Source organism: Neofelis nebulosa, chromosome 5 (genome assembly GCF_028018385.1).
Source record: "Neofelis nebulosa isolate mNeoNeb1 chromosome 5, mNeoNeb1.pri, whole genome shotgun sequence".
NCBI lineage: Eukaryota > Metazoa > Chordata > Mammalia > Carnivora > Felidae > Neofelis > Neofelis nebulosa.
Genome location: NC_080786.1, coordinates 71,736,725 through 71,752,868, shown reverse-complemented (window position 1 = coordinate 71,752,868; position 16,144 = coordinate 71,736,725). Strand labels below are relative to the sequence as shown.

Here is a 16,144-nt window from a genome sequence, read left to right as displayed (position 1 = left end):
GGTCATGATCCCACAGCTTGTGAGCTCAAGCCCCATTGTGGGCTCTGTGCTAACAGCCTGGAGCCTGCTTCAATTCTGTGTCTCCCCCTCTCTCTGCCCCTACCCTGCTTATGTTCTCTGTCTCTCATAAATGAATAAATATTTTTAAAAGAATAAAAAAAAAAGAAAATCAGGAAAAAAATATACACCTTGAGAAAGCATATAGTGCAGATAAAGATTGAAAGAGAACACAGAGAAATAAAAATGGCTGTACATAGCTAATAGAGTTATATGTACATTTTTAATGTTTTGTTTTGCATCATAAATTGTTGTTTTAATTTTTTTAATGTTTATTTTTGAGAGAGAGAGAGAGAGAGAATGAGTGAGGGAGGGACAGAGAGAGAGAGAGGGAGACAGAGAATCCAAAGCAGGCTCCAGGCTCTGAGCTGTCAGGACAGACTCTGACCCAGGGCTCAGACTGGTGCACCTAGAGATCATGACCTGAGCTGAAGTCCAATGCTTATCCAACTGAGCAACCCAGGCGCTCGAGCATCATAAATTGTTTTAAGTGTTATTAAAAAAAAATTTTTTTTAAACATTTTATTTATTCTTGAGAGAGAGAGAGTGAGAGTGAGAACGAGAGCAAGAGAGAGAGAGAGAGAGAGAGAAAATGCGAGTGGGGGAGGGGCAGAGAGAGAGGGAGACAGAGAATCCAAAGCAGGCTCCAGGCTTTAAGCTGTCAGCACAGAGCCTGACACAGGGCTCAAACTCACAGACCATGAGATCATGACCTGAGCCGAAGTCGAACGCTTAATTGACTGAGCCACCCAGGCACCCCTAAGCATTATTATTTTTAAATTTTTTTTTTTCAACGTTTATTTATTTATTTTTGGGACAGAGAGAGACAGAGCATGAACGGGGGAGGGACAGAGAGAGAGGGAGACACAGAATCGGAAACAGGCTCCAGGCTCCGAGCCATCAGCCCAGAGCCTGACGCGGGGCTCGAACTCACGGACCGCGAGATCGTGACCTGGCTGAAGTCGGACGCTTAACCGACTGCGCCACCCAGGCGCCCCTAGCATTATTATTTTTAAAAAGTCATTTAAAATCGTACACTAGGAAAATCATTTTACAATCCTAAATTGGGATACTAGTCTCCAGGTTAACATTTTGGTACATATTATTTCAGGCTTTTTTCCTTTGTACTATCTCTTTATCTATATAAGGGTATATAAATATAATTACAATATTTTAATATTAATTACTATTCTGAAACATGTATTTTTTTGCTTAATGTAATTTAAACAGGCTTCCACTGTATTATATATAGATTTACCTAATTTTTACAAAAATTATTGTTTAGAAAAGGGATCAGCAAACTATAACCTGTAGATGGACCACATGTTTTTATAAATAAAGTTTTGTTGGAACACCCCATGCTCTTTTGTTTCCTTATTGTCTATGGCAAGTTTTGTGCTACAATTGTAGAATTGAGTAGTTGCAAAAGGGACTTCATGGCCCACAAGCCCAAGATATTTATCTGGCATCTTAAAAAAAAAAAAGAAAGTCTTCAAGTTTCACTGTCGGGATATTTCATAATTTAAGCAATTGTCTTTTTTTTTTTTTTTTTTTTTTGAGACAGAGAGGGACAGAGCATGAACGGGGAAGGGGCAGAGAGAGAGGGAGACACAGAATCGGAAGCAGGCTCCAGGCTCTGAGCCATCAGCCCAGAGCCCGACGCGGGGCTCGAACTCACGGACCGCGAGATCGTGACCTGAGCCGAAGTTGGCCACTTAACCGACTGAGCCGCCCAGGTGCCCCAAGCAATTGTCTTTTGATTGACATTTCAATCATTTCTAATTTTCTGCAGTTATAAACATTCATAATACAATAGTTTTATGTTGAGTTGTAAATACCTTGGAAGTCTGTTTTTGCATATTTGTGAATATTTACTGACATACAGAAGTTTAAAAATGTCTTACATTGACATTGATATTAGTCCATCAGTCTTTTCCTTTATGATTTTCACCTTTAGTATCATGCATAGAAAGGTGGGTAGTTTACTTTTGTTAAAATAGTCAACCCAGAACTACTAGAAATGGGGGTGTGTGTGTTTTTGTTTGTTTTTTTCAGAATGTCTAACCCTCGGCTGCATTCTTCAATACTTGGATGGGTCTGTTTTTCCTCTTTCCATTTACATCAGGAAAACCACTCAAAAGCAAAGCAAGCAGAGGATAGCTGCTGCCCAGGGCTCAGCTGCCCTGTCCTGATTGTGCTCCAACTACTGGCAAGTGAGTTGATGTTTCCAGGCTCTGGCTGAACTCCTTTATCTCCCTGCTAACTCTGAAGTCTGACTGGCACATGGAAGTACCCTGACTGGGGGCCTACCTGGCCTGGCTGTCTCACACTTGGCTTCCCCATTACTCTGCCTGTGCCCCTAGCTAGCCAGGCATAGCTCAGCTCTCAATGTGCAACCTCTGGGACTCCATACTTGCTCATGCCTTCCAATTTGTCTCATACCCTTAACTGCAACTTTTTTTTTTTTTTTTTTTTTTTTAAATTTGAGGCAGAGAGAAAGAGAGAGAGAAGGAGCATGCAAGTAGGGAAGAGGAGCACAGGGAGGCAGGGGAGAATCTTGAGCAGGCTTCACAATCAGCAGACTCCATGCTGAGGGCAGAGCCAGATGTGGGGTTTGATCCCATGACCCTGGGATCATGACCTGAGCCGAAATCAAGAGTCGGAGGATTGACCAACTGAGCCACCTAGCACCCCTAACTGCAACTGTTTAACTCCTGGCTTGCCTTCTTTGTTGTGTGGTCACCAACTTGGAAAGGCTAACAGAATCATTGCCAAATTAAATTCCTCTTCAAATAGCTCTCAGTATATGGGGTTTGTATACATGTGTTGTTACTCAAGAAAAAAAAATCCATTATGTAAGGAAAATCCAATTAGCCCTCTGAAGTAAAGCCTCACATGTACTTCAAAATCCTGAATTAAATGACAGCAAACCTCAAATACCATCCAAAAAATATCAGGGAGCACCAGTGAGAAAGGTGAGAAGGACACGTCTATATTAATAAAATTAACTCTTAAAATTAGCTGGTTTAAAAATTTTTTTTTAATGTTTTATTTATTTTTGAGACAGAGAGAGACAGAGCATGAGCAGGGGAGGGGCAGAGACAGAGGGAGACACGGAATCGGAAGCAGGCTCCAGGCTCTGAGCTGTCAGCACAGAGCCCTATAAGGGGCTCGAACTCACAAACCTCAGCATCATGACCTGAGCCAAAGTCAGACGCTTAACCGACTGAGCCACCCGGGTGCCCCCAATTAGCTGTTTTTTAAAAAGTAATCTCTACACCCGGTGTGGGGCTCAAATTCATAATCCTGAGATCAAGAATCAGATGCTCTCCTAAGTTAGTTAGGTGCCCCTACAATGAGCTCGTTTTTAGGGAAAGTTAACTGATTCTGAAGACCTAGAAGGGCTACAGCATAATAATTTATAGTACAAAAATGGTATTTTCAATAAATTTTTAAAAAAAACTTTCTTGAAAGTTTATGAGAACTTACAGCCACAAGTTTTCCTGGTCTCCCAAGAATCCATTTCCCCCCACTGCACAGAATATCTTGCAAAAACATAAATGCATGGAAGAGCTATTTCTAAAGGGCAGTATTTATTTGTTTTAACTTCTCTTTTACCATTTACAACTCTCTTGCATTGAATCTTTTCAGAAAGATTTTCCAATTTCCTTTGCAAACTGACAAACATAACTTCAAAACACCTTGAAATTTGCGTACAAGCATAGAGCCATTACACTAGTTCTGGAGAGAATTTAGCTTTTAGAATTTTAGCTTATTAGATTTTAAAGACGAAGAATAGCAAACAACTATTCCACACTATTTTCTCACCAAACTCCAGCCCTCAGTTTCTTGCCTTTTCCTAACATTGGGAAGTCAAAACCTGGATTCTCCTCATTCTCTCCTTAGATGTTGTATTCATTTTCTATTGGTGCTGTGACAAACTATCACAAAATTAATGGTTTAAAACAGCACAAATTTTTTTCTCTTATGTTTCTGAAGGTCAGAAGTCCAAAATCAGGTCTTAAGGGAATGAAGCAAAGTGTCTGCAGGGCTGTGTTCATTCTGGAGGTTCAAGGGGACAGTCCACTTCTTGTCCTTTGCAGTTTTTAGAGGCTGCATATGCATTCCTTGCTCATGGTCCCATATCACTCTGTCCTCTGCTTCTGTCAACACATCCCATTCTCTAACTCTGAACCTCCTGTCTGTTTTATAAGGTTTCTTGTGCCCACCCAGGTTAATCTCCCAATCTTTACCTTAATCACATCTGCAAAGTCCATTTTGCCATGGCAGGTAATGTATTCACAGGCTTCAGGGATTAGGATATATGGACATCTTTGGGGGGACCATTATTCTATCTATTATAGATAGAGTTCTAATGTAGTCAGATACTTGATCTGCTCTATAATTTTGCCCAGACTAACACACTAACAGAAAAACACCATTAATATTTTCTGCCTTTAAAACTGAAGTATAGGGGCACCCGGGTTGTTCAGTCAGTTAAGCGTTCAACTCTTGATTTTAGTTCAGGTCATGATCTCAAGGTTCATTAGATAGAGCCCTGCACCAGGCTCTGCATGGACAGTGTGGAGCCTTCTTGGGATTGTCTTTCTCTGCCTCTCCCCTGTTCGTGTATACACCGTCTCTCTCTCTCCAAATAAATAAACATCAAAAAAAAAAAAAAGTATAAAGACAATAGCTACGCCCATGAAAAAAGACAAAAGGAGAGATTAGGGCAAATATACTTCTGTAATGACCTATTTCTGTAATTACACAACCACATGCCCTCTCTGCTAGCTCCCTCCTTTCATACCTTGGCTCCATCCACTATCATATCTCCTATGACTGGCCTTTAACTAGGATCTCCTTTTTGGGCAGTAGGAACTCCCTATCCTAGGGTCAACAAGCTCCCCTACATCCTTGAACACAGTTTCCTTTAAATATAGTTCCTACTTCACTGTGATTGGGTTTTCCCCCAATACACTGTCACTTCCAAAGGAGTCCACTTCCCATCATGTTTCCTACCGTCTCTCCACTGCCCTCTCCTCTCAGCACTGTACCTTTTTTTGGAAGGAAACCCAAACCACTCACTTATACTCCTCTTCCCCCACTTTCCCTATCATCATCTATGGAACTCCAGAATATTCTCCACTTTTGTCGATCATTTCAGGATCTCAGTCCTTCTCTCTACCTGAAGCACTGCCATCAATCTCAACAGCCACATGCCAACTTTCCAACAGTCTGGCCTCACAATTCTTATTAGGACCAACATGTTCCCTAGCCTTCACATGCCTCCCCTCCTTGACAACTGGGTCCACTTAACCCTCACTCAGTGACTCAGCCCCAACTTTCCTTGGTCAAAGGCTTTAAGAAGCTCTGCATCATCATTTGGAAAGTTCAAAATCAAATAGACTTCCTTATAATTGAACTCTTATTTTTCAGTTCTAGGAACTAGGCTTTGACTTGATATCAAGAATTTACCAAGGAATAAAGATGTATTTATTTAAGATTTTATTTTTAAATAATCTCTACACACAATATGGGGCCTGAACTCACAAACCCGAGATCAAGAGTCACATGCTCTTCTAACTGATCCAGCCAGGTGCTCCCCCCATTTTTTTAAGTTTATTTTTTTTTTTTTAGTAATTGACCCTTCTCCCTTAAAACTGTGGTCCAGGGGTGCCTGGTTGGCTTAGTCAGTTAAGCGTCTGACTCTTGATTTTTCAGCTCAGATCATGATCTCATGTTTGTGAGATTGAGCTCCACGCTGGGCATGGAGTCTTCTTAAGATTCTCCCTCGCCCTCGCCCTCGGCCCTTTCCCCGCTTGTATGGGCATGGGCTCTCCCTCTCTCCCTTCCTCCCTCCTTCTCCCAAAACAAAACAAAACAAAACAAAACAAACAAAACAAAACTTTCAGTCCAAGGCTGGGGCTTCATCTGTGGCCAACTTTCCTAGTACCAAAACCTGTCTCTTTGTATTGTCTCAACTCTATGAATGTTACCTCGGTCTAGATCCCAGCAGCCGCGTTCACCCTGAGACTGACTATTCATCACTGGGGCTCTGAATTTTATAGGTTCAACTATTCCCTAACACTGTGTTCTGCCTGCTTGATGAGACTCTCTTTTGGTACCAACAGCTGGATCTTTATTCCTGGCACCTGCTCACCAAAGCAGACTGGTCCAACTTCAATTCAGTCTAGCTCACCAAGCTGCAGTGAACTTTTCTGTGACCAGCTATGGAAAGGAGATACAATAATACCCACCCCCACAGCTTTCTAACACTCTCCCACTCCTTTCAAACTAGATTTTCCATCTCCCTTTGTTCTCTAGTCTCTTAATATCTACTTTGCCCCACAGACTCTCTGCTTCTTTATTGCACCGCTCCCTCACTGCTCCAGGACATTTCAACCATTTTAGATTCTCTCATGTCTTGATTTCTCTGCCATATTCTCTCTGCCAGTATTCCAAACCTGGCTAGTCCCTGGGATAATCATTAAGACCATTTATAAAACTTTCAGTTCTCTTCCCTCCAGGTACCTGGTAGTGTCTTACTTCTCCATTCCTCTACTTTGGCCAATGAAATGTCAATAATTTTGAGAAGACATATCTCCAGGTAGAAGCTTTAAGAGATAGTGCTTCCTGGGGTACCTGGGTGGCTCAGTCAGTTGAATTTCTGTCTTTGGCTCAGGTTGTGATCTCATGGTTCGTGAGTTTGAGCCCCACATCGGACTCTGTGCTGACAGCTCAGAGCCTGGAGCCTGCTTCGGATTCTGTGTCTCCCTCTTTCTCTGCCCCTCCCCTGCTCGCCCCCTGTCTCTCTCTGTCTCTCAAAAATATAAACGTTTAAAGAGATAATGCTTCCTTTGTCATGATCTCTTTCCTTTTGTCTATATTATAAGAAACATTCTCTAAAGTGGGGAAAGTGGTCCCAACAGACCAACAATGCATGTAACAACAGAAGAAATAAATCTCTGCTGTTTTAAGCCTTTGAAATTACAGGTGTGTCTGTTATTATAGCATAACCTAACCTGTCCTGAAAGATACTGGTCCTACCACCTGTTTTTTCCACCCCTGTTCTCAGTCTGTAGTGGACCTGGTTGTTTTGCCTGACTGGCATTCCTCTGAAAAACCACCCCTCCCTCACTTTGGGTCCATGTTATTCATGACTTCAGGGGTGATTCAGGCAATCCAACTGTCCCAGCCCCTTAGCCCCAGGGACTAGTTCAATGTTGGGCACCTTATCCAAGCTGGGCCAATTATAGTCTCTACTAGGTTTTGGCTGGAAAAATTGGGAAAGAAGTGCTCTTTCTGTGTGGGCTTTTGCTAAAGCAGCAAGACTATGTTTTTGGAGCTGCCAGTGGCTATCTAGGAAAGCAGAGCCAAACAAGGGAGAAAAATGTACTTTTGATGACAATTATTTGAGGCCTTGGATTTAGCCTTGTCTTAAGACTTTCTTTAGACTTTTCCTGTTATATATGCCAATAGATTACCTTTAGACTCTAATCTAGTTTGAGTTGGGATTTCCTTCAATTGCAACTGAAAAAGTGCTGACTAAAATAGCTTGAGGCATTAATGGAAACATCAGAGCACCATAGAATTTTTCCTTGTACTTTTATGCTATAGACTATCTACTGAATTCTCATGGGGATGAGCAGTCTTTTGTTCAGCTTTGTTTACTTCCTATTATATTCTCACGGTGCCTATTTACTGAACACTTCCTATTCTCCTTAATTCCTTTCTTACTCTCCAAGATGAGCTGGCTTTTCACTTCTCTGAAATCAAGTTCATCTGTCTTAAACTTCCTCCACTTTAACCCCATTCCTATGTATTTTCATCTATTTATCTTTTTTCCAAAGATAACCACATCACTGGTTCCTCCGCTGGTGGCTTTTGTGTCATGGCTTTCCTCTTCTATCTCTGACCACTCCTGTGCCTTCACTTCCTTCGACTGCAGCCTGGTAAGAGCTATTCACAGCCTCTATCTTTCTTTTCTTGCAGTGCAGATTCCCAGATAGCTTTGGCTCTATCTGTCACCCACAAGCAAACAGCTCTCAAATCTATGTATTCCAGTCCAGTCCTGCTAGACTTTTGCATTCACAAGTCCCAGTTGGAAACGCATGTCGTACTCAACATGTCCAAAAGTGAAATTACTCTCCTGTCCCAAAATTCAAACTCTAAGTTATTCTGAGGCAATCATTGCCTCAGTTTCCCTTAAATGATCAAACTCCAGAAGGCAAGAAACAAAATGATGGAGAAAAATACACATTAAAGTAAGTTTTATGTTGCTGCTTCTTGTCCAGGCACATATATCAGCTCAGGACTCTCTGTTGAATGCCTGCCAGAGATCTGTTATTCATGACTTGGGTCTCAGTATTTCCTATCCCCAATGATATCCTTGGCACACGTGGAAATAGTATATCTTCAGCTCAGTGACCATTGCTACACAATTCCTTTGTAGTCCTCACACCCCCGCTGGAAATTTCAAACATGCTGTTGTGAAAGTTTTCCAGAAACCTGTTTTCAGTTTCACTGTTTTCTTAGAGCATTCTCCCAGCCTTGTCCCAGACTCTATGACCTTGTTCCACTACTATCCTTTTGTATCAGGGCCTAACAATGTACAACATTATGTGAGCCTCAAATACAGATACATAAACCTAGAAGAATAATCCTCAACAGCAATAATCTACCCAGCCTCCCACCTTTCTTCTTTTTAGCTCGTTCTCTTCAGATGCTTCCGGTTTCCTTCCTGAAGGGCAGCATGGATCACATTACCCCTCTTTAAAAAGTTTAGTTATGTGGGCACCTGGGTGGCTGAGTTGGTTAAGTATCCAACTTCGGCTTACATGATATCACAGTTTGTGAGTTTGAGCCCTACATCGGGCTCTCTGTATGGCATCGGGCTGCCAGTATGGATCCTGCTTGGGATCTTCTGTCCCCTCTCTCTGCCCCTTACTGTCACACACACACACTCTCTCTCTCCCCAAAATAAATAAACATTAAAAAGAAAGTTAAAACATTTAGTTGTTCAAACTACAGGGTCCAATCCCAACTCATTTGCCTGACATCTCAGACCATTTGGGCTTCCATAGCAAAATACCATAAACTAGATAGCTTATAAACAACAGAGATTTATTTCTCATGGTTCTGGAGGCTGAGAAGTTTAAAATCAAAGTACCAACAGGATTGGTATCTTTTGAGGCCTCTCTTCTTGACTTGTAGATAACCATCTTCTACCTCTGTCTTCACATGGTCTTTCCTCTGTGTGCGGGCGTGTCTGTGTCCAAATTTCCTCTTCTTGTAAGGACATTAATCATGTTGGATTAGGGTCCACCTTAAAGACTTCATTTTAACTTAATTACCTCTTTGATGAGCATTCATCAGTATGCTGGTTTTTAAAAGGTAGCTTTGACTTAAACAGGCAGAGATAAAGAATGCTGTAGGGATGCAATATTGTGAGCAAAGCCCAGAAACAAGAAAATTTCAGGGGATGCTGAGTGGCCAGTTTGGCTGGCTAGAGAACCAGGTGTGGGAAATGAGGACGGATAGGATGTGCTATGGGTTGAATTGGGTCCCCTCCAAAATTTGTATGTTGAAGTCCTAATCCCAGTACCTCAGAATGTAACTGTATTTAAAGACAAATTCTTTAAAGAGGTAATTAAGTTAGGGGTGCCTGGGTGGCTCAGTCGATTAAGCGCCTGACTTTGGCTCAGGTCATGAACTCACAGTTTGTGAGTTTGAGCCCTGCGTCAGGCTCTGTGCTGACAGCTCAGTGCCTAGAGCCTCATTGGTTCTGTGTCTTCCTTTCTCTTTGCCCCTCCCCTGCTCACACTCTCTCTCTTTCACTCTCTCTCTCTCTCAAAAATAAATAAACATTAAAAAAAAAGAGGTAATTAAATTAAAATGAGGTCTTTTAAGGTGGGTCCTAATCTTAATACTAGTTATCTTTCATAAAGTCTTTGCAAACACTGAATTAGTTAATGTTGAACCATTGCTACTAAAATATATACAAGGGGACACCTGGGTGACTCAGTCAGTTGACTCTTGATTTCGGCCCAGGTCATGACCCCACAGTTGTCGGATCAAGCCCCGCATCAGGCTCTATGCTGAGCATGGAGCCTGCTTAAGATTCTCTCTCTACCTCTGCTCCTACCCCCCTGCTTGCTCTCAACCTCTCAAAAAAAAAAAAAAAATTGAAGGAGACACAGGATTAGGTTCCCACAAACCTCCAGTCACAGTATCATCAACTGATTAATATGTAATCTTTTATGTGTGTTTCTGTTTAAAGATGTCTTATTCAAAATATATTGTTGGGGCGCCTGGGTGGCTCAGTCGGTTGGGCGGACGACTTCGGCTCAGGTCATGATCTCGTGGTCCGTGAGTTCGAGTCCCGCGTTGGGCTCTGTGCTGACAGCTCAGAGCCTGGAGCCTGTTTCGGATTCTGTGTCTCCCTCTCTCTGACCCTCCCCCATTCATGCTCTGTCTCTGTCTCTCTCTCAAAAATGAATAAACGTTAAAAAAAATAAAATAAAATATATTGTTGATTCATTAACATTGAACTAACAGTCAATGAACACATGCTTGAACAAAGCTTATGTAGCACATGTATTTTTTTCTGTAAGGTACATCACAGCCTTCTTGTGCTTATGAATACTGGGCAGCATTTCAGCACTATGCTCAGGAGCCATTTTAAAGAGCAAAATCACTGAGAAAAGTCACAAAAATTGGAAAATGTGGCCCAAAATAGATCTAAAAGGATTACTTGTTTATAGTATAAGCTGAAGCAAGAAGACAAAGTATCACCTTGTTAAAACTCAGCTGGGAACATGTCTTTCAGGTGACTCAGATTTTTCATTGCACTGCACACGTTGACCAATGACTGCAAAAGTGCTGTGACATTGATTTGGGGATTACCAACAAATTCTAGCAAGTAGATGAATTTGCAAATAAGGGATCCATAAATGAGAATCAATTGTACTATTAATTTCATTTTATAGATGGGGTGCCTGTGTGGCTCAGTCGGTTAACCATCTGACCTGGTTTGGGCTCAGGTCATGATCTTATAGTTCATGGGTTCAAGCCCAGCATCACGCTCTGCCCTGACAGTGTGGAGCCTGCTTGGGATTCTCTCTCTCCTTCTCTCTCTCTCTTTCTCTCAAAATGAGAAAGGTCTCTTTCTCTCAAAATGAATAAATAAACTTAAAAAAAGGAAATATTTTATAGATAAAGAAACTAAGACTCAAACAGTTAAAATCTTAGACAAAGTTACAGTGTGCAAAATTGGCACATCCAGGATTCAAACTCCATTTTGTAGAAGAGGGAGTTGTTTTCACCTATACTGAGTCAGGATAAGATAAAGGGAGTTGAGGAAATCAGTAAAGCACATTAACACAGAGGCTGCAAGCAGCTAACAGTCTCTGCAAAAACTTGCTAGTTACACAAAGCACACTTTCTGGGAGTGGCAAAAGATACTACTGAAGAGCAATTTCACACTTTAAACAAAGACGATAGTTGTTAGAAGTACATTAGTAATACATTTATCTGATGGCCCCAGAGCCCAAGTGACCAAAATCCATAGCCTTTGTTTCTGCAGAGTTTATGTTGTCATCTTCTCAATACAATTCTGTTTTAAAAAAAGAAAAGAACATTCACACCCAGGCATTATGGGGTATACAAAAGAATAATCAGGGGGCATATTATAATAGCGCAATTCAAGGAATTAGTTGTCAAGTCTATAAAGGAGGTTTCATGCACCAAGAGCAAGCATTTATTCATCCAAAAAATCTACTGAGCTGCCACTGTGTACTGAATGTTAGGTTAGATACTCAACATCTGTGGTGAATATGAAACAGCTTCTGCTTTGGCCATAGTACTTGAGACGTGTACAGAATTTTGTGCACCCATGTGTGTGAACTCCTTGGCAATTCCTATCCATTTCCCTCTCCCTCCCATACCTAATGCATCTGTAGATTTGCACTGCTGCTGAGAGCCTCCAAGGAGAACTCAAACCATTTCCACTAGGGCTGAGGTACATACATACAACAAATCGGCTGATCTGGGGATGTCAGAAGTTAATTACTAAGCAATTTCAAGACCTCTGAGAGGTACAAAGGGTCAGGGATGATAAGCTAGGGATCCTGAGAGTCCCAGGGAAATGGTGGCCTGGGCCACTTTAGGAGGATTCTTTCTCAAACCTGTCTTCGCTGAGCCACTACCCAGATACTCCGTGTTCCTGATTGTCTTCCCGTGTCACTGACTTCCTCCTTGTGGAACTCACCTCCTCTTTCCAACCTCCAAATAAGAGTCAGTCCTCAAATCTCTTTTCTTTTCTATCTCTTTGTACTCCTTAAGTAATCTCATCCAATCTCTGGTTTTAAATTCAGTCAAGGTACCAGCAGGAAATAGACAGCAAACTCAAACTTAGGTCATTCAAGCAGAGTCCACTTAAAGGACTGTTTACAAAAGTGTAAGGATATCAGTACTCTGCGACTAGTCAGGGGAGGAGCTGTCTCCATCCATGGGGGTGAAGGGAGGAAGCAACTATTGCATCTGAAGAGAGACAGCTGTGTGGAGACCTGCCTGACAAGGGCCGTGGATTTTCATGGAGGGACTCAGACAATTGAGGGCGAAGTTCAGGGAGGGAGCAGGGCGAGTAAACTACCCCATCCTACTCTCCTCCCTTCTGATCTGTTGCTAGTCTGGCTGAATCCAGCTAGAAACCAGAAGGTTGGAGTCCATCCACTTAATTGATACTGGTTAGCCTGTATGCAGGCAGAGAGAAAGGTGGAGAGGCACACAGAATTTGGAAGGCCTACAAAGATATCGTGAAGACCCCCAAGTTTGTATAGCTCTAACCCTACCTAACATTTCAAGTTGAATCACAATGGCCTACTTGAACATCTTCACCTGAATTTTCACTTGACTTTCCCCTGCCTGGCCTGGTCCCCACCTATCCTATTCCTTCCCCAATCCCTTCCAGTTCTATCACCATTCACTTGGTTGCTGAGGCCCAAACCTCACTTTCACCCCCAAATTGTTTATTTCTCTTACACCCAATCTATGAGCAAGTTACATCAGCTGCACTTTTAACAAGTGTCCGGAATCTGGATACTTCTCACCACCTCCACTACCTCTACCCCAGCACATACACACATCATGTCTTGCTTGTATGAGAGCAATGGACTACTAACTGGTTTCCTACCCCACTCTTACCCCCACTAGGGTCTATTCTACGTTTGGCCCCACTAGGTCTACCTAGTCAGTGTCTATCCCTTTACCCCACTTGTATTTTCTTCCCAGCAACTATCTTCACTTAAATGCCTGATATATGTCCATTCCTTGTCTGTTTCTTGTCCTTTTCTCCATTAAAGTGTAGGCTTCACGAAGGCAGAGATCTTCTCATCTACTGAGTTATCCCCTCAGTTGAATAGACTATTTCTTGAATGAGAAAATTGATAATGCTTCCGTGGAAGGCACTGCTAAGAGAATGAGAAGACACATTGCAGACTGGGAGAAAATATTTACAAAAGACACATCTGATAAAAAAAAAAAAAAAAAAAAAAAACTATTGTCAAAAATATATGTAGAATCTTTAAAATTTCAACAATAAGGAAAACAAACTGCTTGATTTAAAAAATAGGCAAAAGTCCTGAACAGACTATATCACTAAAGAAAATATACAGATGCTTTTCCCATTCTCCATCATGGCACAGATCAGGAAAAAGAGAACCCCATGGCACAGATGAAAAAGAGAACCCCATGTGGGAACTTTGCATCCACAAACTGCCGCAACGTCTGTGTTTGAGAGAGTGGAGACAGACTGATCCTGGCAACCAAGGTGCTGGAGCAGCTCAAAGCCAGACCCCTGCATTCTCCAAAGCTAGATATACCATCAGATCCTTTGACATCAGAAGAAATGAAAAGATTGTTGTCTACTGCACAGTCCATGGGGCCAACGCAGAAGAAATTCCGGAGAAAGGTGTAAAGGCATGAGTGTATGAATTAAGAAAAATAACTTCTCAGATGCTGGAAACTTTGGTTTGGGATCCAAGAACACATTGATCTGGGAATCAAATATGACCCAAGCACTGGTATCCACAGCCTGGGCTCCTATGTGGTGCTGGGTAGGGCGGGTGTCAACACTGCAGACAAGAAGTAGGAGACAAGCTGCCAATCACAGATTTAGAAAAGAGAGAGTTATGTGCTGGCGCTCCTGGGTAGTTTGGTTAGTTAAGCATCTGATTCTTGATTTTGGCTCAGGTCATGATTGCAGGGCTGTGAGATCAAGCCCCTGAGCATGGAGCCTGCTTGGGATTTTCTCTCTCCCTCTTTCTCTGCCACTCCCTCCCTCTATCTCCACTCCCTCTCGTGCGCTCTCTTTCCCTCTATCTCTCTATCTCTTTATCTCAAAATAAATAAATAAACATTAAAAAAAAAAAGAGGAGGCCATATGCTGATTCCAATAGAAATATGATGGGATCATCCTTCCTGGCAAATAAATTCCTATTTCTATCCAAAGGGCCCATAACATTTTTTCAATGAAAAAAAAAGAAGATATGCAGATGGAAAATAAGCACATGAATATTATATTATAAGCACACTGAATATTATATGTCATTAAGGAATTGCAAACCACTAAATACCCATTAACATGGCCAAAATCCAAAACACTGCCAACACCAAATGTGGACAGGGAAGTAGCATAACTGGAACTCTCATTATTGCTGGTAGGAATGCAGAATGGTACAGCCACTTTGGGAGACAGTTTAATGGTTTCTAACAAAACTGAATACACTCTTACCATACGATCCATCAATTGCACTCCTTCAAATTTACCCAGATAAGATGAAACTTAAGTCCACACAAAAGTTGCACACAGATGCTTATGGCGGTTTTATTCGTAACTGCCAAAACCTGAAAGTAACCAAGATGTAAATGCATAAACTGCCGTACACTTAGACAGTGGAGTATTATTCAGTACTAAAAAGAAATGAGCTACATCAAGCCACAAAAAAAAAATATGGAGGAAACTTAAATGCATATTACTAAATGAAAGAAGACAGTTTGAAAAGACAACATACTGTATGATACCAGCTGTATGACATTCTGGAAAAGGCTAAACTATGGAGATAATGAAAGGATCAGTGGTTGCCAGGGGGTAGGGGTGAGGGAGAGATGAATGAGTAGCATAGAGAAGATTTTTAGGGCAGTGAAACTATTCTGCATTACACTATAGTGGTGGGTATGTACCAATATACTACATTTGTCAACACTCAGAGAACGTAGAACAATACTAAGAGTGAACCCTAGTGTAAATTACGGGCTTTGGGTGATAATGTAGTTTCAATGACTCCAACAAATTTACCATTCTAGTTTGTGATGTCAGTAGTGGGGGAGATTGTGCATGTGTAGAGGGCGAGAGTATATGGGAATTCTCTGTACACACGTTCTGCTCAATTCTGCTAAGAACCTAAAAATACTCTAAAAATAAAGTCTACTTAAAAAAAGAGGAAGAGTATGTAGAGAGACCCTGGAGAAAAGGGGACCATAAATCTAGAAAAAACTGTTCCACTAAACTCGGAAAGTAATCAGAACCCTGAAAAAAAAATCCTGGTTTGGTACTCTTGTAAGAATGCAGTACATATGGGGATGCAGAAGGGGGAGAGGGGAAGGTATTGTATTGTTTCTGTAGCTTAAAACAGAAAAATCATAGCTGATTGGTCCAGATTGCATTACAAACCTACTTCATGACTTACTCAGGGGAATGGATGACAAGAAAGGCTAAGTCAGATTCACTTGCCACGGACTGGGCTGATCAGTCTTGGACACCAGTAGGGCCATCCTTAAGGCTGATATCCTGATACATCCATATATATTGTTACAGAACCACTGCTGGACTCCCCAAGTACCTGTCTGCTGCCAGTTATGTTTACCCATGCCATGTTCCCTGGACCACCCTTCATCATCCAGCTACTCAAAGAGAAGTTTTTAGCACCCAGCTTGGCTGCTATGGCTGACTTGCAATTTGATCAACTCGGCTACACCATTAACAGTTGTATTTTGACCAGGGTCAGCTTCATGAGTATGCAACCTG

General features: G+C 41.7%; 1 pseudogene; it reads left to right on the top strand.

Annotated features, from left to right (window-relative positions):
- The first annotated feature begins 13,783 nt into the window (after positions 1–13,783).
- On the top strand, positions 13,784–14,549 carry LOC131513144 (large ribosomal subunit protein uL5-like; annotated as a pseudogene).
- Positions 14,550–16,144: the final 1,595 nt, after the last annotated feature.